This window comes from Hyperolius riggenbachi, chromosome 5 (assembly GCF_040937935.1).
Source record: "Hyperolius riggenbachi isolate aHypRig1 chromosome 5, aHypRig1.pri, whole genome shotgun sequence".
Lineage (NCBI taxonomy): Eukaryota > Metazoa > Chordata > Amphibia > Anura > Hyperoliidae > Hyperolius > Hyperolius riggenbachi.
In genome coordinates this window covers 366,724,986-366,750,119 of record NC_090650.1, presented here as the reverse complement: position 1 = coordinate 366,750,119, position 25,134 = coordinate 366,724,986, and the positions used below count along the sequence as shown (strand labels likewise).

Sequence of the window (25,134 nt, the reverse complement as noted above, 5' to 3'; positions counted from 1 at the left end):
AGACTCTATATACCACTCAAAAAAAGGTTTCCAATAAATGTCAGTAGTGTCAAATTGCCGTAACGTAAAGGCCGCCATACAGTGTGAGATGTTTTTAATAGATTAAACATTAGAGTCAATAAAAGTCAACAAATGTAACAAAAACCCATTAAAACTGAGGCATGTTTGACAATATGGTTGAAATGCCTATTGTACGTCTTTTGTCTCAGGAGCATGTGTGAAGGTTGGTTCACACTGGGCGATTTTTAAGCGCTTTGCTGATTGCCGGCGATCAGCAAAGTGCTGTTACTAATGTATCCCTATGGATACATTCACACAGCAGCGTTTGCGATTTCAATCAATCACAAACGCGCTGCATGCAGTTTGAGGGGCGACTGCGCTGTGATTCTCGTTCTATTGAACAGGAATCACAAGCACACATTGCGCTGAATCGCAACATTTTGCCTGCCAACCGCGATCAAGCGGAGTGTGAAGCGGCCCCAACACTGCTGCACGAGAAGCACTGATGCATGCTTACAGCCGAGTCTTGCATGAGCCATAATTTATAAGTATAGCCCCATTTATACGATGCAACAAAGGTATGCAGTTCACATATTTTAATGCAAGGGCCGTTGTTTGACTTCGTTCCACAATTTGACCATGCACTTTTTTTTGCCATGTCACATGAGGCTGCCTTGTTTGTTCTGCACGGCTGACCGACCATTGTATGCCTCTCCTACCCAAAACCCTACTCCAACCTGAACAACCAGCGTGGGAATGGTCCGTCCCAATCAGCAGGGCTGTGGAGTCGGTCCAAAAATCCACCGACTCCGACTCCTCAGTTTAGGATTCCACCGACTCCGACTCCGACTCCTCTAATTTGCATATTACAATTTTGTTGATTAAAAGTATGTAACATGAAATTCGTCTCTTAACTGCCAAGTGAGAAGGATATGTAGACTACTATATTTATTCCCTTTAGACTAAAACTAGTCCTTGGTAAGAGTACTTGTAAAAGGTACAAACCGGAACAAAGAACATCTATCAGGCCCTAGGCAATGTAAGTGTGGGTACATGTAAGAATGATGTGCAGGTACTCTGCAGGGGAATGAGGAGATTCTTCCTCTATTACACATTCTTCATGCACAATCTGAACAAGGTTTATGGGTGACAGACAACACCTCTGTGTTCAATGTGCACAGCATTCTCAGCGGATTCCCTGCAGCTCTGTGGGGAGTGCATATGTAGAGTATAGTACTACTGTGTAACAAAGTAAACCTGAGACAGATGAAATTAAAGTTTTATACATACCTGGGGCTTCCTCCAGCCGCCTTCAGGATAATCAGTCCCTCGTTGTCCTCCTCCACCACCTGGATCTTCTGCTATGGGTCCAGGTACTTGAGCCAGTCGGGCGTAGTGCGCATGCACACACTCTGCCGGCAGGAGCATACTACACCTGTGCAGCACTATTGCGGCCGGACAGCACTGACTGGCTGAATTACCAGGACTCATAGCAGAAGATCCGGGTGGTGGAGGACAGCGAGGGACTGATTAGCCTGAAGGGGGCTGGAGGAAGCCCCAGGTACGTATAAAACTTTACTTTTCATCCGTCTCAGGTACCCTTTAATTTGTAGTCACCAAACCAAATTTTAACAACATATCAAATTATTTGATTTCATCAGCAAAGGGAGTGCATACATTTGCATAAATCAACATCAGTGCAGAATTATTTCCATCTCATTGACCACCTCTATTAGTGACACAGCTGCACATCAGGCTTTATTCTTACAGCATAGATGTTATTTAGTATATATGTTACGGCCAGAACCCGAAGTTTGGCCACTTCTAGTTCTGGCCGGCCACTTCGGGTTCTGGCCGGCCAATTCGCGAAGTGCCCGCTGCGCTGCGGCCAATGTTAGAAACGGATCGTTTACTCTGATATGAATGTATCTTCTGGCCGCAGCGCAGCGGCCAAACGTATTAATTTGTTGCAATTTTAAGCCGGCGGCAATGTAACGATTCAAGCCGCCGGCTTTTTCATCTGCCTCATCTCTCTCCCTCTCTTTCTTATGGGCAGCCGGGCGGGGACACGCGTGTCCCTCCGGAGTCGTTCGTCGCGGCAGGGAAGCCTGCCGTTCTTGCAGAGCGGGTGCTGGCAGAAGCAATGTCTGCAGCCTCCCCGCTCTGCTGCGACGAACGACTCCCGGGGGGACTCGCGTGTCCCCCCCCCCCCCCCCCCCCCCCCCGCCGGCTGGCCATAAGAAAGAGAGGGAGAGAGATGAGGCAGATGAAAAAGCCGGCGGCTTGAATCGTTACATTGCCGCCGGCTTAAAATTGCAACAAATTAATACGTTTGGCCGCTGCGCTGCGGCCAGAAGATACATTCATATCAGAGTAAACAATCCGTTTCTAACATTGGCCGCAGCGCAGCGGGCACTTCGCGAATTGGCCGGCCAGAACCCGAAGTGGCCGGCCAGAACTAGAAGTGGCCAAACTTCGGGTTCTGGCCGTAACATATATAAGAGATTCCTGTGTACACATCATATATACAGTCACAATCAATCTGACCTTAAAAATACGGTGACTGCTTTATTGAAGCAGCACAAGTAACTAATTTTGATTGGTTTATTTCATTTTTGTGGACTAAGCACAGCTATTACTGTATATATACTGTATATATACATTATTTTTAATGACTATTATCTGAGAAATAGAACATTTTATCATATTTTCTATTTTAAATTACAGTTACAAATTCATTAGGAGTCGGAGTCGGAGCATTTTTTCCCGACTCCGACTCCAGGCACCCAAAATTGCCCGACTCCACGACTCCGACTCCACAGCCCTGCCAATCAGCGTTCATTCAACTGATAAAATGATTAGACATTCATCGAGAGGGCCTTGATTTTTAACAGATTTTCATTAGGTTTAATGTCAGGTACACACCATGCAATGCCATGTGTAATAGACGGGTCTAATCAATAATTTCCGTCAGGCCAAATAAGGTTTTTGATCGTTTTTGTTATCTTTTCTATACAAAATCAATCGGAAAATACCTGATGGAAATGATAGATTTTGACCAGTCAATCTGACGGGAAATTGCATAGTTTGTACCAGGCATTAAATGTTATCAAATCTAATGTCCAATCTATTAAAGAGGTATGAGACTCAGCATTTCCTCTTAGTTCTAAAGATTTACAGCATAAAATCTACCACAAAAAAATTGCATCAGAACAGCATTCAAACATTTAGCCACAGCACTTTGTTCTTCAGTGGAAAGCTCCTTGCAGCTTCTGACCGCATATGAAGAGGGGATAACATCTTTTGTTTACATTCCTCTGTTGCTACAATTCCTATGCAGCCAGCAGCCTACTTGAAACTGAACAGCACTGAGCTGAGAAGCAGAGAGAGATGACCAATGGTCACTAAATAGATATTAACCTCCTTGGCGGTTAATTTTTTTTAAAAAAATGGGCAAAAATCCTTTTTTTTGTATTTTTTTTTGTTTCATGTAAAGCTACCAGAGTGGTAGCTACATGAAACCACTAGAGGGCGCATGTGGCCCTCTAGTGCGATCGTCACCGGCATCAATAGCAAACAGGGGAGCGCGTATATAACGCGTTCCCCTGTTTGGCTTCTCCTGTCGCCATGGCGACGATCAGCATGACGTCATGGACGTCAGCCGACGTCCTGACGTCATGCGCACTCGATCCAGCCCATAGCGCTGCCCGGAACTCATTGGTCCGGGCAGCGCAGGGCTTTGGCGGGGGGGCCCTCTTTCGCCGCTGCGTGCGGGCGATCGCCGCAGAGCGGCGGCGATCGAGCTGTGCGCGCGGCTAGCAAAGTGCTGGCTGCGCGCACAGCACTTTGAATGGGGCGAATCGCCCCAGCAGGCCCTGAGAAATCCTCCGGCGCGGCATAGCCCGAGCTCAGCTCGGGCTTACCGCCAGGGAGGTTAATATATAAAGACAGCAGCTATGCAATAAAACAATAAAATGCAATGGCAGTTTTCAGAGAAGCTACAATGTAAAAAATAAAAAAGTAGGAACATGTTATGTCAAAGTTTCATCCCACTTTAAGAATTGTGAGTAGTGTAGCAAAAACAAGAAGCAGAAAAAAAAAGAAAAAAAGAAAACAGCAACTCAAATGAAATTCTATGCTGTGGAGTTGGAGTCAGAGTCGGAGCAATTTTGGGTACCGGGAGTAGGAGTTGGGAGTCGTGGTTTTATACACTTAGGAGTCGGAGTTGGAGGATTTTTGTACTGACTCCACAGCCCTGCTGTAAGCCTTTGGCAAGGCCCTCTCCCCTTGTGTGTCATACTTGACTGTGTGCACTTTACCCAGATTTATGGAACGTGTATTTTTACCACTAGCACTCCCGTGTATGATCTGGCATTGTATTAGTATCTGCATTTTGTTGAGTATCTTATTGCTATTACCTGTATTGTTGTATCTATGGTCTATTACCTGTATTCAGAGCCGGGACAAGGTCCTTCAGCACCCAAGGCTGAGACAGCAAAGTGCGCCCCTCCATCCCTGCCACTCCAGCCGTCACACACTGATTGCTATTATACTAATAGGTGCCCTAGGGCCCCCAACCTCCCCAACACCTTAATCTCTAGTTATCTGGCTTGCAGTCACTGTCATGTATCCCCTTTTCTTATTTCTTTCTGCTTCAAACACAATTGGGAATGACAGCTGAGTGAGTTGTGCACCCCTTCCTACACTGCGCCCTGAGGCTGGAGCCTCTCCAGCCTCTGCCTTGGCCCAGCCCTGCGTATTGTGTTGTCACCCCTGTTTACCATAGTCTGTAATCCTATTTATTGTACAGCGCTGCATAATATGTTGGTGCTATATAAATCCAATAAATAATAATAAACAAGTCAGTTGCTAAAATTTCGGAAGATACAGGGTAACTTCAAGCACGGATAACGTGAAAGAGGTACAGCTTACGAAGCAGCAAAAAGTGGGCATGGCACCTTGTGGCTGAGGTTAAATAATGGGGATAAACAGATATATGTACACCAGTTCCACGCAGCAGGCAATATCTTACTGTGCCACACCTGCTTTACCCATAAAATATGCTTAGTATAATATTGGTTCGCATTCCGGTTCCTCATACGAAAGCTCAGGAAAAAATACATACAACAACATTCATGTAAAGTTTACTGGTATTTACACAATTTACATAGCTAGTTACGCAATTTATGTAACACACCATATGTATGCATCACTTATATTGCCTGTTGCACAATCAACGCAAGTTTGCATGTATAAAGCAAGTTACGCAGTTTGATTGACTCACTACGTTAATTGTGTGAATCCTAGTAAGCTTTGTGTATGCTGCGTGCACACGTCAGGTTGACTGTTCTTTTGTGAATATAGCCCACAGTAATTCATTGAACAAGAATTGTTAGGGGAGAAAATAATAATACTGCATTCAATTAAAAACTGAAGGCATAACAATTCCACAGAAAGGGCTAGTGCACACCAAGATTGCTTCTGAGCTCTTTAAAAAGCGCTTGGCTAATGTTTTTTAATGGGATGTATAACACCAGACCAATGTGATTTTTTTGCAAACGCAAATGTGGGTTTTGCAGCATTTCTGCGCTTTTCTGAGGCAATTTAGCCTAAATGTTAAAGAGAACCGGAGGTGGGGTTCTGACAGTGCTATCTACACACAGAGGCTGGGTCTGCCTATACAGCCCAGCCTCTGTTGCTATCCAGATCCCCCCTAAGTTCCCCCTGCGCTCTGCTATCCCCCATAAATCACAGCCGCGCTGTGTGGGCTGTGTTTACATCTGCACTGTCAGTCTGCTGCTTCCTCCGCCTCCTGCATAGCTCTGGTCCCCGCCATGTCCCTTCCCTCTAATCAGCGGGGAGGAAAGGGACGCAGGTGGGGACCGGAGCTATGCAGGAGGCGGAGGGAGCAGCAGACTAACACTATAGATGCAAACCCAGCCCGCTGCGACACGCTGTGTGTCGACAGTGTGGCTGTGATTTATGGGAGATAGCAGAGCGCAGGGGGGGGGGGGGCTTAGGGGGGATTGGGATGGCAACAGAGGCTGGGCTGTATAGGCAGACCCAGCCTCTGTGTGCAGCTAGCATTGTCAGAACCCCATCTCGGGTTCTCTTTAAGTGCAGGTAAGTGGAAAATCACTTTGAAAAGTGCTAGAACAGAGCGATTGTCTAAGCGTTTTTGTTACAGAAGCTGTTCAGTTCCAGCTCTACTATAACAAAAAATAAAAACCGCTACACCAAAACACTCCATAAATCGCTAGGCATGATTAGAAAATTGCTAGGCACATGCCTAGAATCGCTCTGAAAAATCACTACAAAAAGCGCTTGCAAATACGCTAGCGCTTTTTGGTGTGCACTGGCCCAAAATACTGATATGCAGATAAAACCAATGAGAGGTAGGTGTTAATAACTTGCAGATATTACCATTGACACCCAGATATCACATTTGCCAAAGCTTACAAGTTTTAACTTGTAAGGAGTAGCGTGGCTTAGGATCTCTGTTTTACATTGGGCCCCCTCAAGCACTCTATACATAACAATTGATACAGAGTACCAAAACCTGGTCTATTAATGGTTACAACTAATCAAAGCACATATAAAGGGGATCATCACCAGTTTAGCACTAATTAAGAGCTAATACAGCAGTTGAAGGAGGGCACATAGTGGGCCCCTCTGATTCAGGGGCCCTGGTGCTGTCACTACCTCTGCATACCCTATTGCTACCCCCCTGCTTATGACTATGTATAGTATGTTAACCACTTCAGCCTTTAGTAATTTTTCACCTTATGTATCCGAGCAATTTTCATTTCCCAATCATTTGCCAATAACTTTATCACTACTTATCACAATGAATTGATCTATATCTTGTTTTTTTCCGCCACTAATTAGGCTTTCTTTGGATGGTACATTTTGCTAAGAATTATTTTTTTCTAAATGCATTTTAACGTGAATATTAAGAAAAAAATGAAAAATAAAATAGTATTTCTCAGTTTTCAGCCATTATAGCTTTAAAATAATACATGCTTCCATAATTAAAATCCAAATGGGCAAATTATATTTGCCCATTTGTCCCGGTTATTACCAAATTTAAATGATGTCCCTATCACAATGTATGGCGCGCTGACGTCATCGGACGTCCGCCGGGCTGTACTGCGCATGCGCAGAACTACTGCGCATGCGCAGTACAGCCCGGCGGACGTCCGATGACGTCAGAGCGCCGGCGTGGGACGCAGAAGTACCAGGACTTGGAGCGCAGAAGAGCCCGACCTGGCAGCCGGCCTGGCCAGGTCGGGTCGGCTGCCGGAGACCACCGGGAGCCTGCGGAGCGGCGGCGAGGGCACCTCCTGCCTGCCACGGGCTGGAGGAAGCCCCAGGTAAGTGGAAATTGATTTTTATTTTTTCCCCACCCTCCCTGAACCTTCCCTTTAAGGACTGCAGTCATAAAACCCCTTAGGGCTCGTTTCCACTATTGCGGTGCAGAATCGCCTGGATTCCACCGCTGTTGAAATTCCATGAATTAGCATGCGGATGCGAATTTTTGCGCGTTTTTTGCCGCGAATTCGCATGCGAATTCGCATAGGTGAGGGTATATGCGAAATTAACCATGTCACTGCCTGTCTGAATTACATTGGTACCTATGCGAATTCGCATACCATAGCCGCATGCGAATTTCCTAATAAATACATTAGCGGCGATTCGCATGCATTCCACTCGCAGGCGAATTCGTTGGCTCTTTTGTGCGTTTTTTTACCGCTGAAAAAAACGCACCTCAACAACGCTACAGTGGAAACAGGCCCATCCACTTGCATTACATGTGCGAATCTGCATGCGTTGGACGCATGCAGATTCGCGATAGTGGAAACGAGCCCTCAAGGACCAGAGCGGTTTTTTTCCATTCAGACCACTGCAGCTTTAACGGTTTATTGCTCGGTCATACAACCTACCATCTAAATGAATTTTTTCCTCCTTTTCTTGTCACTAATACAAGCACCCCTGGACTTAGGGCCCCTTAGCGCAGTTAGGCTGCAAAAAAGTGCCACACATGTGGTATTGCCGTACTCAGGAGAAGTAGTATAATGTGTTTTGGGGTGTATTTTTACACATACCCATGCTGGGTGGGAGAAATCTCTCTGTAAATGACAATTTTTTTTTTTTTTTTTTTTTACACACAATTGTCCATTTACAGATATATTTCTCCCACTCAGCATGGGTATGTGTAAAAATACACTCCAAAACACATTATACTACTTCTCCTGAGTACGGCGATACCACATGTGTTGCACTTTTTTGCACCCTAACTGCGCTAAGGGGCCCAAAGTCCAATGAGTACCTTTAGGATTTCACAAGTCATTTTGCGACATTTGGTTTCAAGACTACTCCTCACGGTTTAGGGCCCCTAAAATGCCAGAGCAGTATAGGAACCCCACAAATGACCCAATTTTAGAAAGAAGACACCCCAAGGTATTCTGTTAGGAGTATGGTGAGTTCATAGAAGATTTTATTTTTTTGTCACAAGTAAGCGGAAATTTATTTTAATTGTTTTTTTTCACAAAGTGTCATTTTCCGCTAACTTGTGACAAAAAATAAAATCTTCTATGAACTCGTCATACACCTAACAGAATACCTTGGGGTGTCTTCTTTCTAAAATGGGGTCACTTGTGGGGTTCCTATACTGCCCTGGCATTTTAAGGGCCCTAAACCTTGAGGAGTAGTCTTGAACCCAAATGTCTCAAAATGACCTGTGAAATCCTAAAGGTACTCATTGGACTTTGGGCCCCTTAGCGCAGTTAGGCTGCAAAAAAGTGCCACACATGTGGTACTGCCGTGCTCAGAAGTAGTATAATGTGTTTTGTGGTGTATTTTTACATATACCCATGCTGGGTGGGAGAAATATCTCTGTAATTGACAAATTTTAGATTTTTTTTTTACACACAATTGTCCATTTACAGAGAGATTTCTCCCACCCAGCATGGGTATGTGTAAAAATACACCCCAAAACACATTATAGTACTTCTCCTGAGTACGGCGATACAACGTGTGACACTTTTTTGCAGCCTAGGTGCGCTAAGGGGCCCAACGTCCTATTCACGGGTCATTTTGAGGCATCTGTTTTCTAGACTACTCCTCACGGTTTAGGGCCCCTAAAATGCCAGGGCAGTATAGGAACCCCACAAGTGACCCCATTTTAGAAAGAAGACACCCCAAGGTATTCCGTTAGGTCTATGGCGAGTTCATAGAAGATCTTATTTTTTGGCAAAAAGTTAGCGGAAATCTTCTATGAACGCTTCATACACCTAACAGAATACCTTGGGGTGTCTTTTTTTCTAAAAAGGGGTCACTTGTGGAGTTCCTATACTGCCCTGGCATTTTACGGGCCCAAAACCGTGAGTAGTCTGGAAACCAAATGTCTCAAAATGACTGTTCAGGGGTATAAGCATCTGCAAAGTTTGATGGCAGGTGGTCTATGAGGGGGCGAATTTTGTGGAACCGGTCATAAGCAGGGTGGCCTCTTACATGACAGGTTGTATTGGGCCTGATGTGATGGATAGGAGTGCTAGGGGGGTGACAGGAGGTGATTGATGGGTGTCTCAGGGGGTGGTTAGAGGGGAAAATAGATGCAATCAATGCACTGGGGAGGTGATCGGATGGGGGTCTGAGGGGGATCTGAGGGTTTGGCCGAGTGATCAGGAGCCGACACGGGGCAAATTAGGGCCTGATTTGATGGGTAGGTGTGCTAGGGGGTGACAGGAGGTGATTGATGGGTGTCTCAAGGTGTGATTAGTGGGGGGAATAAATGCAAGCAATGCACTGGCGAGGTGATCAGGGCTGGGGTCTGAGGGCGTTCTGAGGGTGTGGGTGGGTGATTGGGTGCCCTAGGGGCAGATAGGGATCTAATCTGATGGGTAGCAGTGACAGGTGGTGACAGGGGGTGATTGATGGGTAATTAGTGGGTGTTTAGAGGAGAGAACAGATGTAAACAGTGCACTTGGGAGGTGATCTGACGTCGGGTCTGCAGGCGATCTAATGGTGTGGGTGGGTAATCAGATTGCCCCGCAAGGGGCAGGTTAGGGGCTGATTGATGGGTGGCAGTGACAGGGGGTGATTGATGGGTGGCAGTGACAGGGGGTGATTGATAGGTGATTGACAGGTGATCAGTGGGTTATTACAGGGAAGAACAGATGTAAATAATGCACTGGCGAATTGATAAGGAGGGGTTTGAGGGAAATCTAAACGTGTGGGCGGGTGATTGGGTGCCCGCAAGGGGCAGATTAGGGTCTAATCTGATTGGTAACAGTGACAGGTGGTGATAGGGGGTGATTGATGGGTAATTAGTGGGTGTTTAAAGGAGAGAGGGGGGCAGATCAGTGTGTTTGGGTGCAGACTAGGGTGGCTGCAGCCTGCCCTGGTGGTCCCTCAGACACTGGGACCACCAGGGCAGGAGGCAGCCTGTATAATACACTTTGTAAACATTACAAAGCGTATTATACGCTTCTGATGCGGCGATCGTCGGATTAACAACCCGCTGGCGCTTCCGATTGGCCGGCGGGTTGACGTCGCGGGTGGGCGGAGCCTATTGCCGGCAGATGCGCGCGATCCCCTGCAAAACAGTGTCCCAGGACCCGACGCCATTCTGCGTTACGTGGTCCTGGGGCTGCCACTTTGCCGCCGCCAATCTACAGTGGGCGGTCGGCAAGTGGTTAAGGTAACTTTTTATGCTTTTGATTGTAATTTTTTTTTTAAACATTTATTTAGGTATTTTTTTCCGAGTGTGGGGGGGTAAACAGTTAATTTTAAATGTAATAAATTGTATTTATTAAAAAAAAAATGTATGTAGATATAGTTTTACTATTTGGCCACAAGATGGCCACAGTAATTTTTTTTTTTTAATCCTGTAAGAGAGAGCTCTCGCTTACAGGAAGTAAGGTAGGACGGGATATTTTCTTTTCTTTAGAAAGATCACAACTTTTGAAAGAAGCGGTCGGTCTTTTTAACGAGGACTTATATCAAACACTGTGTACCTATTCATTGATCTCGGGAGCGTGCAGCAGCACAGTAGCAGCCTTTTGGACTTAGCAGCTACGTCCAAAAAGCAAAAGTAGTTAAAGAAAACCTGAACTGAAAATTAAAGTCAAAATAAACATACACAAGTCATACTTACCACTCGTATAATCTACTCCTCAATCTGTTTTTCCTTTCCCACGTCCGGTTTATCCACTGTGACCAAGGGAATTTCCCGTCCTCCATTTTGAAAATGGCTATTACCCCATAACAGCTTTCTGGTCAGCACACTGTTAAACTGTAACAGTGCCCTCTCGAGCCATAGGTAAACATAGACATTACTTGGCACATCAGTTGTCCTCTCAGCTATAACTGACAGCAACTGATAAATAACTGACAGCAACTGATATATTTCAATTCTGACAAAATGTTGTCAGAACTGGAAGGGATTATTGTCAGAAGAAAATGGTGAGCTTCTGAGAGGAACTGATGGCAAGGTAACTATGTAATGTTCATTTGAAGTTACCTCATGTGTTTATTTTAAATAATTGTACTCAGTACAGGTTCTCTTAAAGCAGCAAAGCTTGCTTTCGGCTCAGTAATATATGAGGAATATGTGACAGGTAAAGAGTATGTAGTAAATGTGGCTACAGTGCAAGGCTGTGTAGTCGATACAAAAATCATCCGACTCCGAAGTTCATGAAACCTCGGACTCCAGGTACCCAAAATTGCTCCGACTCCAGGTACCCAATACTTACCAGGGCTGTGGAGTCGGTACATAAATCATCCAACTCCGACTCCTCAGTTTATGAAACTACCGACTCAGACTCCAGATACCGACTCTACAGCCTGCTCCAGTGTATAACTTAGGTCCACATGTTAGGCAAGTGATCATATTATTAGTATTTATATAGTGCTGATATCTTCTGCAATGCTTTTACAGAGTATATACAGTCTTGTAACTGTCCCTCAGAGGAGATTACAATTTTACCCCTACCATAGTCCTACATCTATTGTAGTCCTGTGCCAATTTTAGGGGGCAGCAAATTAACTTATCTTTAAGTTTTTCTGATGTGGGTTAGGCATTGGTAGGGGGACGGTTCTGTGTGAGGGAAAGATTAGGTTAGGTCATAGTAAATATTATTGATATAGAATATCTGTAATTTTACCAATATTCTATTAGCGGATATTTCCTGCACCCTTAAATTAATAATCACTAATATCTGATAATTCTGCACCCTTTTTTATATGAATGGGGTGGGGGGTGTCTTGGCATCAGCGGTATTTAAAATAAGGAGTAATTATGCTGTCAAAAAGCGTTCGTTCTCTACACGTATTGAAAAAATCCAGTGATTTCCAAGCAATCTTGCTTCATGATATTTTTATATAGTGCCGGTAGTAATGAACAGTATCAACTCTTTCTTTTCCCCACATATAGGTCTCCTGGAGTTCTATTGTGTATCTTCCCTTCAGCAAGCACATAAAAACAAGGCTTGCAACAAACCTGGGAAATTACTTATAAAAGGAAGAAAAATTCAACTGTAAGTGTTCATTACCGAGACACCTTCGCACTCGTCCTTCTGTCTCCGCAGAGCTTATGCAGTACACTAAATTACCAACGTTGCTGTGTTAAAAGGCCCTGTTTATCTTTAAAACGTAATTATGCCAGCTGAAGAATAATACCTAATTTACAGACTACTGACTGCATAGAACAAAATAGCATGGCATTATCTATGATAATAAGACACAGGAAATTTGTATTATTGTAATGGCCTCACTCATACATTATTTAATGCAAATAGCTTACGGAAAAGTATTTGAATTTGAAGCTGTAAAAGTTAAAACGCTGTGCCACTAAAAGATTAGTTCATTAAAAAAAAAAAGTGAATAGTTGCTAAAGCTGGCCAGGCAGAAAGTTTCCACTTTGCATTGGGGTTGAGCTTTAGAAACAAGCTTTGCACAAAAGGCCGGACTGGTCCACAATTCTTATCTATTTGTAGCTATAGGTGTTATCTGTATTAGAGCTGGTTCACACTTGCTTAAAAAAAACATACCCGTCTGGACCTTTTTTATGCTCTGCTTTAACACAGGAAGTGAATCCTATGTTATAAATAGCATCCGTGGAATGCAGAGTCCCAACTTGGCACATCTTCCCGGACAGGAAAATATGTCCAATGAAAGCCTATGCGAACGGACACTGTCTGTTCTCACTAGGCTAGTCTTCGTATCGGCATCCCCCATTTCGTTCGCTGCCGTGACATAATACTCGCATGTCCCGCCACCCATCGCCGCCGCTTGGTCTCTCCTACACAGCCCGGTGGCCGGTATTAACATGGGGATTTCCATTCGGCTGCAAAACACCAATGGGAAGCCTCAGCATTAGGGAGAATTCTCATTGGTTCATGTTGGACCGATGAAAATTCTCCCTGTTGCTAGGGAGAAATGGCATGCTGCAGCCTATGGAGAGCCCCATGATTCTGCTGGCCTCCAGGCTGAATAGATGGAATGAACAGCAGCAGCGGGACAGGTGAGCGGAAATGCGTACAGGTGGGCGTAATCGACACAGGAGGGGACTGATGGACGCAGAACGGATGAGGTGCTGAATGGATAGGTTAAATTGTTGCATACGGATGCAAAACGGAAAAAAATGTATCCGTTCTGCATCTACTCACAGGTGAACTGACCCTTAGCATTTCCATAAGCAATAATGTTTTCAAGCTGTTATGCCCAAAGACAAAATGTAAAGTTTAGTAAGCTTGTTCTTGAATAAAATGGTAATTAGATGAGAAGAGCAGATCTTGCTACCCACAATCCTATACAGTGCTGTATTATTTAAGGAGGAACTGTAACCAAGGATTGAACTTCATCCCAATCAGTAGTTTATTCCCCCTTTCCCGTAAGAAATCTTTACCTTTTCTCAAATAGATCATCAGGGGGGTTTGTATGTCTGATATTGTGGTGAAACCCCTCCCAGAGTGTGGACCTAGGTCCTGACAGTTTCCGGTCTGTGAAACTTGTTGCATTGTGGGAAATAAGAGTGGTTTCCAACTGCTAAGCAACCAGTATCTCCCTCTGTGCCTATTGCAATGTTAGTGGGTGTGGTTATAGATAATGGCAATTGGTGCTGACCAGTTTTCTTCTTGTCTGCCAGAAGATGATAATGTGCAAGCTTCCTTGTCGCTCAAACAAAATGAAGGAATTACATGGCAAATATCAATCATTTCTTGATCTCTCTTCTATTTTTTAATGTCTCACTTTGCAATGTCTTGATGTATTTTTTTTCACCCTTTTCACTTTTTAAAGGATGCCCAAAGTGACATGTGACATGGTGAGAAACACATGTGTATGTACAGTGCATAGCACACAAATAACTATGCTGTGTTCCTTTTTTTCTCTCATCAGTGAAGGGTCACACTGTAGTCACTTCCTGCCTGAGGCAGGACTGAGTCAGCCACTTACATACCTGATATTTAACTCTTTCAGGCAGAGAAAGAAAAAAATGAACATAGCATAATTATTTGTGTGTTAGGCTCTGTACATACCCATGTCTATCTCATCATGTCACATGTCACCTCGGGTATCCTTTAAGCTCCTCTTTATATGGTACCCATGGTAAACAGATACTTAACCAAGAAGAGGGAAGCCACTGGAGGCTGCTGAGATTCCTGAGCTGACACAGCTGAGATAAAATTACAATTAATTGTGATGAGTCACAAACAAGGCTAAATTCTATAATTACATACAGGGTGGATTTTCTCTGTTTCCCTTATGTCCTGTGCAAGAGTTCAGGTCCACTTTAAAGCTAATGGGAACAGAGGGGAGGCTCCAGGACCTATAGAGTCCTCCCCTCTCACAGTCCCTGCGGTCCAGCGCAGGCTCCCCCGGTAGCAGTATTCGACCAATCGGTCGAATACTGCTCTCTGCCACCACAGGAGGCTCACAGAAGTCTTCAGGACCCGGAGTGCTCCCAAAGACAGGCAGCTCCATTATAGCGCCTGCAGTAGTGTGTGCTCATGCATGCGCAGTACAGAGCTGCCCGTCTCCGGGAGCACTCCGGCTCTCGAAGTCTTCCAAAGCCTCCCACAGATGGGGATGCAAACGGAGGAACGAGAAGGCTCTATAGAACCCAGAGACTTCACTCTCATTAGGTAAGTATCTGTTGTTTTTGTCTTCCCATTAGCTTTAAAACAAAACAAACATGGCAGCTTCCATAGGTCTCACACCTTGGTTTCCTATTAAGAAGTACACCTTACTTACACTGATCCTCTACGTGCCTTTATTTTGGGGAACTTGAAAAACTGAGACAATTTAAGCCCAATTTTAGCTAACACTGAGACACCTGGTGAAGGATTAGAACCTCCATTAAGAAGAGTGTAGAACTCATCCCTGCTGTGGGGATTTTCTCTTTCTTCACATCCCAGGGACATCAAATTCCAATCTGAGCCCATGGTGTCTCCAGCAAAGAAAGTGATAGCAGTAACCTCTGACAGAGATTCTCAAGGTGCCCATATATCTAGCGATGTATGGGCAAATCGACAAAGGTCTCTCTCTGATCTGTTGGCTGTCCATACACTGCAGCGAATTCCCAACAGATTTCAGCATGAAATCTCTCGGGAATCGGCCTCATGATGCTGCATATGCCACCCCCTAAATGTCCACCCCTGGTGCCCGTGCAGTGTAAACTCTCACCTGTCCCGCTGCCTTGACTCCCAGCCTCCTCCGCTGTCACCCCCGAGCGCCACCATGGGGGTGATGGTGGTTAAGGCTGGGTGTTCGGGCAGTAAGACAAGTGAGATTTTACACTGCACAGGTACCGGGAGGGTCATTTTACACTTGGAGGTACAGTGGCCAGGGGCTCGTCGCATTCGTGGATCATCACAATACTGAACACTGTTGCCACAGTGCATGCAATTAAGAGCTTTCAACCAAGATATTTCTAGCATGTCCTATTGACGTACTCAACCAATTCTGGCACAAAATTGGTCGAATCACCGATCAGGTATGCTAGATGTGGCATTGTAAGGATTCAGCAGGCCGCCTCCGCCGGCCCTGCTACTGACTCACATTTGTTGCCATCCCTGCCGCTGACTCACAGGGTGCAGGGTGGCAGGCGGAGGATGCGTCTCAGTGCGTGTTCCGCCTATGTAAACAGTAGCCATGTGTCTCCCTGCATGTCAGCTGATTAGCTGACACGCCGAGCTCCGATTTGTCAGGCCTTGTATTTAAACCTGGTAAGCGCTCCAGTCTTCGCCCGTGATAGCCTATGCTGGGCTTGTTGCTGAGACTGTGCTCATACTAAGTTGCCGGTCTTGCTGCCGACCTGTGTCTGTCTCTTGACTAAGCTTCTTTCAGATTGCCTTATCGTTGCCGACCTCTGCCTGAACCTGACCATGCTTCTCTATTGGATTACCCCTTGCTGACTCAGCTAGTACCTGGATTCCCGGCTGCGCCTGGATCGACCCCTGCTTGTAAAACAGACTTCCATGAACTCTGCCTGGACTGACTCTAGCCTGTTATTGACCACGCATGTGTCTAGTGATTATTCTTCTGCCACAACCTGCTATCTTGCCATCATCTGGACTGCCTTAGCCAGCAGTGTTGCATGAAAAAGTAGCCGGGTGGGGCGAGATGAGAGAAGGCAGGGCCGGTGCTTCTGTGCACATGTCTGCTTATAGCATAGGAGGAGGTGAGCTGATAACAACTAGGTGCTCACCAAAACTAGCTGGGTGTAGCACCCGGCTGAAAGAGCCTGGAGAGAACACCGCATTATCGAATTGGATGATCAATGGGGCCACAAAATCGGTTCCCAAATGTACAAGTTTACTTTCTCATTGTTTTTGTGTGTGTTGAGTAGATTTACCCATTCCCTGTGAGGACAATAATTGAGCCACATTAAGGACACTGATACCAACAAAAACTCCAAAGAAGTTTTAACCAGACATAACGCTATCTAAAAATAAAATGCAGGTTTTGGGTGGACCTGGGATTCAATTATAGCCACTACACGATACAGCTGCCATGAAATGGATCTTCCACAAGCGCGCACAGTTTCATTTCATGGCAGGAAGTATTGGCGATTAATCTCTTGTCCTCCATATATTTGAATGGGGGAAGGAGATGAATTCCCCAGCAATCACTCAGTTTTGATTCTGTAGAATGATTTTCCCATTTCAGGCCTGCAGGTGGGAGATGAATTTCGCTAGACCAATTTCTCAACAGTCACCCAAAATCAACGGTGGAAGTACTGAACTGCAACTCTGCCTCTAGGACGCCTTCACATTCTCTAGGGACCCGCTGACAGTTTTGCAGGAAATATGTACTTCCCAGCACCTCAAAAGAAACAAAAAAAATTTTTTAAAAATGAAAGCAGTATGCAAGATTGCAATTCTAATTGATTTTATTTTTTAGTGTAAAGGTGGCCACTAATGATACAGTTAGCCGAATGATCGTTTACAAACGATTATTTGCGTGAACGATTGGAAAGTATCGTTTGGGACCACTAATAGCCAAAAATCTCAAACAAATCCGATCAGATAGATGGGACCGATCCAAAAATCGGATCAATTTCATTAATCTGATCAGATTGGTTAGGGGATTTTTTTTCCATTAGTGGTCATAAACGATCATTTCCGTTCGTTCAAGCGAAGAATTGTTCCTAAACGATCATTCTGATAATTATACCATTAGTGGCCACCTTTACGTGTCTGTTTTTCTGATCTTATGCTTATAAGAATAACTTTTAGGTATAATAATAATAAATAAATCATCTAAGTGTAACCTTATTGTGTTTTTTGGGTTTCTTTAGCTAAAAATACTGTTTTAAAAACGTCATTACCTGGCCTGAAGCAGTTTAATGAGTGACTAAAGGCTGGTACACATGCTAGGATTAATCTCTGATGAAAATCTAACGTGAGCAGTGACTCTCCGATGTGTCACTGAAAGTTCTAAAGTGCTGGATCTCCTCAGCTGAGCGCATTGTTCCCTTCTTACCTCACACACCATAGCAACAGAACATGTTTCTAGGTTGCAGCTTACCTATGTGTCTGTACGGCACTCAATTCTGACCCGCTGCCCATGAGATCAATTCCTGCAGGCGACAAAGGATGAGGAGAGGACATCTGATCGGAGTAAGAGGCTGTGAAAGACCTTCCAGAGAGATAGGAAGATATTCAGGAGAAAGCAAGGCTCTTTATGCCTACAGATGAAAGCATCTGTAGGAGTAAGGTGTGGTCGACAGTATCAAACGCTGATGACAGATCAAGAAGGACGAGTATGGAATAATGTATAAGCAGACAGGGGCGGCAAAAGGATAAAATATTCTAAAATGTTTAAAATGAGAGGAGGCAGAGGTGGACTTACCTCCCCAAAGCAGACACACACACACACGAGTGTTGTGTATATTCAAAACAACAAAAATGTATTTATATACTCCAGAATATGGAATAACGGCCTTTTGATTTAGCTGTAAAAGATCATTGGCTACTTTAGTAAGAGCAGTTTCTGTGTAGTGGGTAGAGCGAAAGCCAGACTAGAATTGATTAAGCGTAAAGTTTGCAGATAAATATTAAGTTAGTTCAGCATGTACAGTGTATGGCATTCAAGTAATTTGGATGCAAATGGGAGAAGTGACACAGTGCGGTGGTAGTTAACGAGTGCAGTGGAATCGAGAGATTTTTTTTTTTTAAGTAGTGGTGTCTCAACAACCTTTTTGAGTGAAAACAGAAAGACAAGATAAACAACATTTATTGTATTTTTTGGACTAGAAGACTCACTTTTTCTCCCCCAAAAGTGGGGGGAAAATGTCACTGCGTCTTATAGTCCAAATGAAGGAAGTTCCTGACTTGGAAACGCCTGCCAATATGAACCTCTAACCCGCCGTAATGTAGGGGACTCCCTGTACTGTGCCTATGCAGAGGAGGACACAGAGGGACAAACAGAGGACACAGGGGGACAGAAAAGGGCATGGAGGAGGACAGAAGGGGGACACAAAAGTGCATATAGGAGGAAGCAAGGAGGTCAGAGGTGGACACATTGGGGACACAGGAGGAAACAAGGGGGAGAGAGGAGGACACAAGGGAGAGAGAGGAGGACACAAGGGGGAGAGAGGAGGACACAAGAGGTACAAAGGGGCATAAGGTACAAAGGGAGCATAATCCACACGATGTCCCTTCCCCATGGATGCACCAGGTTTAGTATATATTTTTTTCCCTTGGTTTGTGTCCTCTAAACCTAGGTGCGTCTTACGGTCAGGCACATCTTATAGTCCAAAAAATGCAATCAAATTGCTTAACCCTCTTGGCGGTTTGGCAAAATCCGCCAGGGGGCAGCAAATACGTTTTTTTTTTTTTTTTTTTTTCATGTAGCGAGACGAGGTCTCGCTACATGATAGCCGCTGCTCAGCGGCATCCCCCCAGCCCCTCCGATCGCCGCCGGCGATCGGAGATCAGGAGATCCCGTTCAAAGAACAGGATCTCCTGGAGGGCTTCCCCCGTCGCCATGGCAACGGGGCGGGATGACGTCACCGACGTCGTGACGTCAAAGGGGACTCCGATCCACCCCACGGCGCTGCCTGGCACTGATTGGCCAGGCAGCGCACGGGGTCTGGGGGGGGGGGGCGGCTGCGGCGACGCGTATAGCGGCGGATCGGCGGGTAGCGGCGGCGATCGGGCACTGCACGCAGCTAGCAAAGTGCTAGCTGCGTGCAGCAAAAAAAAATTATGCAAATCGGCCCAGCGGGGCCTGAGCGGTGCCTCCCGGCGGCATAGCCCGTGCTCAGCACGGGCTTACCGCCAGGGAGGTTAAACTGCAGCTACTAGGGCGCGCTTAGCAGGCAGTAGCAGTGTTAGGGAGATCGCCCAAGGTCTCCTTACTGAATAGGTGAAACATGCCAGTGGAGAGAGATCGGTTAAATAGTGATGTCAGTAAAGGCATGAAAGATGAGGCTAGCTGCAGAATGAGATGGGAGGGAATAGGATCCAAAGAACAGATGGTTAGATAGACTTTGGAGAGATGGGCCAGAAGTGCATTATGTAGAACTGGGAAGGAGACAATTGACCACCAGGCAGAGATGCATGCAGCAGTGCATTGCCAAAATCAGGGCTGTGGAGTCGGAGTCAAGGAATTGGAGTCAGAGCAATTTTTGGGAACCTGAAATTTGAGGTTTCATAAACTGAGGAGTCAAATCATTTTTGTACTGACTCCATAAGCCTGGTCAGAATGCACAGCACACAATTTTTCTCACAATACAGTGCTGTCTATGCATTTTCTGAGGTCCCCGAGTATCACACCCTGATGCATATAGCTAAAATACACTCAGCAACACCAAAGTGTGCTAAGGCCCTAAAGCAGCATCAGAACAGCTGCCTCCTCCTTCCAGCCCCGATACATGCAACTTCCATGTGCACACCACTGTGTGCCATTTATGCTTAAATAAACTGTAACAAAATTTTCAGCCTTTTTTCTACTACCCTACAAGTTTCTATATCTATTCTAAAGTGCTCTGGCTTACTGCAGCCTTTTTTAGCTGCTCCATTGCTGTAATAAATCAAATGTATTCTCCTTTGTCAGGCTTGTCGGCCCAAAGAGGAAGTGGCTGTAATTGTTTACAGACAGGAGGAGGTTACACTGATAGCCCTGCTCTGAGCCTCTTTGAGTCTTTCACACACTGAAAACTGCGAAAAGAGAGCTCACACATTCCCTGCTCTCAGTATCATCTACTGATAAAAGCTGATAATTGTGAGAAGCATAGCTCATTGACTATTGCAGAATGCAGACACGGACCTTCTATCAGTAATCACAGGATGCATTCACAAGGCAGAGGAGGTGGGCCAGATGTGCATTACGTAGAATTGGGAAGCAGGCCATTGACCACCAGGAATGAGGGGCAGAGGCTAGAAGAAGAGATCATTTAACCACTTAAGGACCAGGCTATGCTTCGCAGATCTGTGCTGCGTGGGCTCTCCAGTCCACAGCACAGATTGTGTAATAGCCAGGGCGACCAGGCTTCCCCCTTTTTTCCCAACTAGGGGGATGTCCTGCTGGGAAGGGGGGGTCTGATCGTCGCCGGCTTGCTGTGTGTAGCGGGTGGGGGCTCCTTAAAGCCCCCCTCCGCAGCGATATCGGGCCTCCCTCTCTTTCCCTCCCTCCCCTCCTTCCCCTAGGCGGCACAGGACGGCGATGCGTCCTGCGCCGCTTCTGATAGGCTTCAGCCTATCAGATGCCGGCAATCCCTGGCCAATCAGAGGCCGGGGATCGAAGTATGATGTAAACAGTAGGGATTTCTTCCCCGCCTGTTTACATTTAGCCTGCGAGCCATGATCGAGGCTCGCAGGCTGTTTACAGAGACACCGTCCGTGAACTGACTTGTAAAAATTGCTCCAACTCCTTGACTCCGACTCCACAGCACTGCTTTAACCTCCTTAGCGGTAATCCCGAGTCAAGCTTGGGATGGAAATCCGCAGCTCAGAGCAATAATCCCATGCCTGAGTGAGTTATATGCAGGGGCTGCTGCAGATCGCTTAGTGGTATGTTTTTGTTTTTTCTTGTTTTGGGGGTCTAAAAGCTTGTGAGTAAATTGCAAGGCTTTTAGACCCTAAATCTGGAAATAATCATAATGCTAGGGAGGTTAATTCCTTTAATTTAAGCTTTAAGACACATGACTACAATTTAAAGGGAATGTCCAAGCAAAATAAAAAAATGAGTTTCACTTACCTGGGGCTTCTACCAGCCCCATGCAGCCATCCTGTGCCCTCGTAGTCACTCACTGCTGCTCCAGTTCCCCGCTGGCAGCTTGCCGACCTCGGAGGTCGGCGGGACGCATTGCGTAAATTTTTACGCATTCCCGCTAGTGCAGGAACATTAACACATACATTTTTACGCATTACTGCTTCAATGCGTAAAAATGTACGCATTGAACCAGTAACGCGTAAAAATGTATGTGTTAATGTTCCTGCATTAGCGGGAATGCGTAAAAATGTACGCAATGCAGCCCCCGACCTCCGAGGTCGGCAAGCTGCCAGCGGGGGACTGGAGCAGCAGTGAGTGACTACGAGGGCACAGGATGGCTGCATGGGGCTGGTAGAAGCCCCAGGTAAGTGAAACTCATTTTTTTATTTTGCTTGAACCTTCCCTTTAACACATGATACTGACTACAGCCTCATGGCATAATTAAAAAAAGGAACAGTGAGGCCTGGAACCCACTGAAATCAGCAAACGCGAAACGCTACCGCTAGCGTTTTGTCTGAGCGGTTTGCAAGCGGATTCATGCGCGTTTTCGGTTGCGTTTTGCAACATTGTATTTGTTTGCTCAGCGGTTGCGTAGCGTTTCGCGTTTTTATCCTGATTGGTCCTGTTAATTATTTTTCATTTTGTTGCAGTGTGCTGAACCGCAAAACGCTAGCAAAACCGCTCAGTTTAGGTTTTGCTGAGCGTTTCCGCTAGCGTTTCAATACTTTACATTGAAGCACTAACGCTCCCAAAATGCTGCAGGTCCTGCGTTTGCGTTTCTGGGAAACGCAAACGCTCCTGTGGAAGTTGCCCCATCCATTAACATTAGCCCAGCATTTTGGCAAAGTGCTAGTGTATCGCAGCGCTGCCAAAACGCTGCCAAAAGCGCTCCTGTGGGTTCCAGCCCTTAGGGTTCTTAGCGCTTACTGTGCTACTCTGATAAGGTGTGTTAACTTTGATAAGGCATGTTATCTCTGATAAGGCCTGCTATTTTTCATAGCACGGTTTAGTGAATCAACCCCATGGTGTGGAAGGGCTCTGAGAGTTTACCAGTCAGAGTCTGCCTCTTAAGCGCAAACAAAGCCATAAGCTACAATGGAGAAAAGTAGGGTTTGTTGTGAAAACCTTGTTCGCCACATGGCGACTTGGGCTGTGTGATGCGGTTTTTTTTTTTTCTCATGACAACTTGAAGTAATGGTGATCCACTCAACCAAATGGCGCTCCGTGAATCACCAATTCAGAGGAACTACAGCTCGCCAATCAAAGTGCTGATCAATAAAGAACAAAATCTGACCAACTTTTTAATATAACACAGCATTAAAAGTGGAGATCAGGTTTCAAAAACAAGGCATCAATAGTTATATTTTTTTTCTCCAGTGTTTAACTATTTAATTATTTCTTTCTTTATCACAATACACTCACCTAAAAACAGCACTGTATTGTCACAGTGAGGGTTTCACTCAAACACAAAACATACAATTCTGATCACAGTACTCAGGACATATGTAAGGGCTGGTGCACACCAAGAGCGCTTCTGAGCGTTTTTAAAATAGCTAGCATTCGAAAAGAGCTTGGCTAGCGTGCTTGTATGGGCTTGTTCACCCCAGAGCCATGTGATTTTTTTCTCCAAATGCAAACGCGGGTCCTGAAGCATTTAGGAGGTGATTACACCTCAATGTAAAGCAGGGGTCTCAAACTCAATTTACCTGGGGGCCGCAGGAGGCAAAGTCAGGATGAGGCTGGGCCACATAAGGGATTTCCCCAAAAAAATCAATCAGCAGCTCCCGCCCGTCCCTTGCATTGATTTCAAAATCAAATTCACACTGAAGCAAACTATTTGCCTACTTTACCTTATAGTTCACTTCAGTGCTTCCATTACAAGTAATCCGCCGTGTCCACGCCGCAAAACGAGGGATGCAGAGCCCCCAAATCGCCCGGGGGGCAATCCGCCGTCAATTCCTGGAAGGGGCAGAGCTTTCAGCTTCAGCTCTGCCCCTCCTGACGTCAATCGCGGCGCATCGCCGCCTCTCCCCGCCCCTCTCTGTGAAGGCAGCCCTCGTTTAGCGGTGGGGATGCGGCGGATTACTTGGGAGCACTGAAGCGAACTATAAGGAAGCTTTTGCCGGCGCGGGCCACAAAATATCGTATCGAGGGCCGCGAGTTTGAGACCCCTGATGTAAAGTATGGGAAAAGTGGAAAATAGCTCTAAGTGCTTGTGTGCTCTAAGGGCCCATTTACACTCTGCTGAGATCACCAGCGATTCACAATAAACACAAACACATTGCACGCAGCACTTTTTTGCAATTTTAGAGTGATCGCGATTGAAATGTTAAAGAAGTGAATTGCAATCACTCAAAAATCACAAAAATGTCCAATTAAAAAAACCCTTTTGCAAAATGCTAGCGATTATGTTAGCGTTTTGCATCCCCAGTGTGAATGTGTCCTAAATCGATGAGCAGAGCAATTTATCAAAGCATTTTTTGCCCAAATCTGTTCACTTCCAGATAAAAATTTACAAGAACTACAAAATCACTACAACCAAACCCTCCGAAATCGCTAGGCATTAATAAGAAATGGCTAGGCACATACCCAGAACCGCTGCTGCAAATCGCTAAGGGCCCTTTTCCACTAGAGGCATTTGCGCTTGCTGAATCGCAAATCACTAGCGATTTTAAAATCGCCAGGGTTTGCTAAACAACATAGGAATCGCGGTAGGTTATTTCCACTACCACAGTTCGATTTTTACAAAAGCGCAATCGCACCACGGATCGATTTTTGCCACGATTTTACTATGCTATGCAGTGCAAAATCGCAATCACAATCGCCGGTAAAAATATGGACTTTGCTGAATCGCAATCACTAGCATTTAGCGCAAACGCTAGCGATTGCTACTGGAAAAGGGCCCTAAGCATTTGCGATTATGCATTGCGATTTTTGGAGTGAAATGGCTCTCAGCTGTACATAACAATAACAAACATTTACAAACCAAAGCAGACATTCTATGGAGTTTCAATGCTGTCTAATCAAGGCACAGCTCAGTGGAAGTGAGCAGTGTCCAGGTTTATTGGAATCAGGCATAAATATTGCATGTGTAACATTTTACCTTGCAGCAGGTGTACAGTGCGATGTGCAGCCTCTGTGTAACGGATGTATTCCCTGGTTACCCTGTACAACACTTCCCCTCTCCCCACAACACCGCCCGCCCCCTGCATCCACATGTGAGTAGTGAATGGCAAAACTTCCCCGAAACTTCAGCGTTGTGAAAGGAAGGCACTGATTGGCTGGACACAGCGCTGTGACGGTTGGAAGTTCTGGCTGGGACACGGAGTAGAGAGAGCAGAGCGCTGATTGGCTGCCTGCCGTATGGTGACGGTTGGGAGTTCTGTGTAGGGATGAATGGAGAGAGCAGAA

General features: G+C 45.5%; 1 protein-coding gene across 5 annotated transcripts in view; it reads right to left on the bottom strand.

Annotated features, from left to right (window-relative positions):
- Positions 1 to 24,905, bottom strand: part of LOC137518990 (polyamine-modulated factor 1-binding protein 1-like) — a 539,976-nt gene extending 515,071 nt beyond the window's left edge. For 4 of the 5 annotated variants that reach the window (XM_068237518.1, XM_068237520.1, XM_068237522.1 and 1 more), the window contains exon 1: positions 24,827 to 24,905. The gene's annotated coding sequence lies outside the window, so the exon portion shown is untranslated. Of the gene's footprint in view, positions 1 to 18,033; positions 18,145 to 24,826 lie in introns of all 5 variants that reach the window. The other variant, XM_068237519.1, reaches the window with a different exon arrangement.
- Positions 24,906 to 25,134: the final 229 nt, after the last annotated feature.